We start from the raw sequence: 3,418 nt of genomic DNA on the forward strand, positions 1-3,418 counted from the left end.
TTGGAGCTAAATATTCTGGCCAATAGAGTAAGAGAGTTACCCTGGCATATCTACTTAGTATTATTACTATTTCTATAAAAAGAAGTTCAGTATCTGATATGTTTACATATAAGTTACATATGTAATACTTTCAAGGATTTGCCTTTTTATCATATCACTCAAATTAATTTAAAATGTCTTAAGGCCTGATATTCTGATTTGATACTCCTTTCAACGTTTTTCTTATATTTAAACCCTACACTGTGATTATACAGCCTAATTGTATTCTATGTATTCTTATTGCAAGCATAAGAGAGCTCAGGTGCAGTGGTGTATTGACAAAAATAATAAATGCTTTTATTGTTTTAGGTTAGTGTTCCTGAAATAAGAATATTAATAGTAAATAGCAACACCATACATTTGATATATTGTATCAAATAATATAAAAGGCAAATTGAAATAAACATTTTTTGAAATACAGACAGGAAATATTTACTAATAATATTTTCATTGTCAAACACAAGAACACATTATGTAGCAATAATAGTATATTATCATAAAAAATCAATTGTACATGAACAATTATAAATTAATATACTCAGTACACAGTACAGTAGTGACTGAGTAATTCACTGGCTTCAGACAAATGGGTGGAATACATGCAGCAAAGATACGAAGAAGAAGGAGCACAGATCAGGAAAAAAAACAAAAGGCAAGCCATACACAGGGGGCTGCATTGGGGTTAATTAATATTTCCATGATGCTTTACAGCAAGGCATTAGCAAATTATGTCTTAAAAATTCATTTGAGGAATGTGGTCACAAAAAACCCTACCTGACACACAGCTTATCTATTTTGCCTTTAAATTCTTTAACTGTAAGTTACTTTACTGTAAGATAGTTACCATTCAAATAGCAAGTGGCATACAAAAGCTGCATGGCCTCCAATTAGGAGTTCACGAGGAAAGAGAAGCAAAACAACAAAACAGTTCAGTTACCTCATGTTTTCTTTATTACAGGCTTGTGAAATAATTAAATGAGAATAATCACACTGGTTCCATGCAAATTACAACCTGCAATGAGAATTGATATTTTCTTTTCCAGAGACAAGGAGGGAGGATGGAGAAGAAAGAGAATGTGGGGCCTTCAGCTGTGTGGTCATGATTCAGCATGAAACCAGGCAACAAGTAGGGCTGTCATTATGATCACATCTCCCAGGGGAAAGAGGGCACACTGAAAATTGTGCGCTTTGTCCATGCTGCTTCATTACAGTGGGTCTGTCTAATGAATAACACTCCTGGCTTCTGCCACAAAACCCTCTATGTTGCTGTGTAGAGGTTTTCACTTTTCAGGCTGTAACCGCACTAGAATAACAACAATTGAAATTGTCTTCTTGAGCCGGTTGCCAAGACATAAATGGGTCAGACTATGAGTTTGGCATCTGTTTTAAATTGGTCTTTTTAAGAGCGTCATTCTCTCCCAGAAATCACCATGTTTTGCTATTCTAGGCCTCCGTTCCATCTCGGGACCTGCGACCCAAATTACATGGCAGGTATTTATTTTGTGCTCATGTAGACAGGACATTCAATACCTGACTAAGGAGACTTTACCAACCCCTCCGCTCATCTATCCATCCTGTGCACGGAATATAGCAAATATATCATAGCAAAAACAATTTAAAGTGGGTTATTTTGCATTAGTGTCTTTCTCACCCGTTGTTTCATGCATCCATTTTCACCTCAAAAACAAACCAATTAGTATTTAATTCTCTAGATGCTTGGCAAACGGCATCTCGACAGTGAGGCTGGGCATGAACGGCACACGCACCGCCTAGATAACAGTCACACAAGTTGCTCGTAACACACAACCTCTTCTGAGCCGTGGCAGCGAGACGGAGAGGGCAGAGTGCACCTCACTTTCTGGGCTCTGAGATGACATTTTTAGAATTAATTCTTGGATTCCCTCCATGGTAACTGCACCCGGTTTGTCTCGAATAGGTCAATACAGTGGATACTGTCTGCGATGTAGAGACTTAATGGTTCTTTGCTCGTCTTTATCAATGTCACAACTCACTAGATTTTCACTAGATGCTGTGAAATCTTCCCTGTTAATTGAAAAAATGTGTTTAATGAGATAGACCTTCAGGTCACACAAGGGATCCACAGAATTAATATCCATTTTTTTACTGCGTATGGTTGCTGGTGTGCGTGCTTTCACAACAGGGGTTAGACAAAGTCTCCATGCCGCTGAACCCATCAACACAATATTTACATATAGGATAATTTATGATTGCATGCTGAAGGATCTTTTATGGTTGCGTTAATTCAAACATAAAAAATATATAAATACATTTTTTTTTTTTTTTAAATGTATAGGCTATTTAATGCTGTCATTGAGTTCTCACTGCTGGCTGACTGCTCACTGCCAGTGATCATTAACTGCTTTAGTTTTCTTAAATTTCCTCAATTGCATGTATTTGTGTATGTATGTATATATGTATTTATTTGGGTTGGTAGATGGCAAGCTGAACAGAGCACTTAATACCACACAGTGTGTCTTTGTGTGTCTATAGAAGGAGAGCTGGTTAGCTGCTGGAAGCCAGAGGCCAGCGGATTCCTTAGGTGTGTTTGATTAACTGAGCTAAAAGCTTACAGGGCTAATTCAGTTAACAAAGATAAACAGATAGCGTAACTAAACACACAATGGGGTGAACCGGCCCCGCACGAACCGTTACACATTGAACTGCAGTTTAGCTGCAGGCACCGGCATTTGTTGCCTCATTGTGTGAGTAAAAAACACGCTACCACGCTACATATGAATGTTGACAGTCTAGATTGATATTCACCAAAGGAGTCCTAAAGAGTTCAATATTATATTAAACAAAATAAATGGTGAAATACATTATACATGGACAACAAAATAAATGTATTGAGAGATTATCAATGTTTTATTTGACCCTTTTGGGCGGCCGTACTCGGGTCATGGGCTGCAACATAAACTATGTTGTATTCGGTCACATGGACGGACACAGCGACTCTGGCTAATGCACAGCAGTGATACAGGAAACCGAATGTGCTCTGCTGTTCATCTCATAGATAGCATCTTATCTACAGACTTCCTCCGCACTGCAAGGACAGCAGAGGAAGTCTAATGCATTGTTTTTCTTGAGGATTAGGACGTAAAGGTCAAGCAGCGTTATTGCTGTCGTTTCTAAACTTTGGCCCACGCACAAACACACACACAAAATATCTAACCAACTTTTACTAATGACCACTTTTCTTTCTAATGTCTCTATTTCTGATAAATATATGATGATGATATCTGAACCGTTGGCAAGGAACACGTTAGACACGTTACTTCAATAAAATATTGGCAGTATGTTCCGTATTTACTTGAGAAAAATGTAAAATGTAAAACTGCCAATGTAACTACTGACATGA

The sequence above is a fragment of the Gasterosteus aculeatus genome, chromosome 18 (genome assembly GCF_964276395.1).
Source record: "Gasterosteus aculeatus chromosome 18, fGasAcu3.hap1.1, whole genome shotgun sequence".
NCBI lineage: Eukaryota > Metazoa > Chordata > Actinopteri > Perciformes > Gasterosteidae > Gasterosteus > Gasterosteus aculeatus.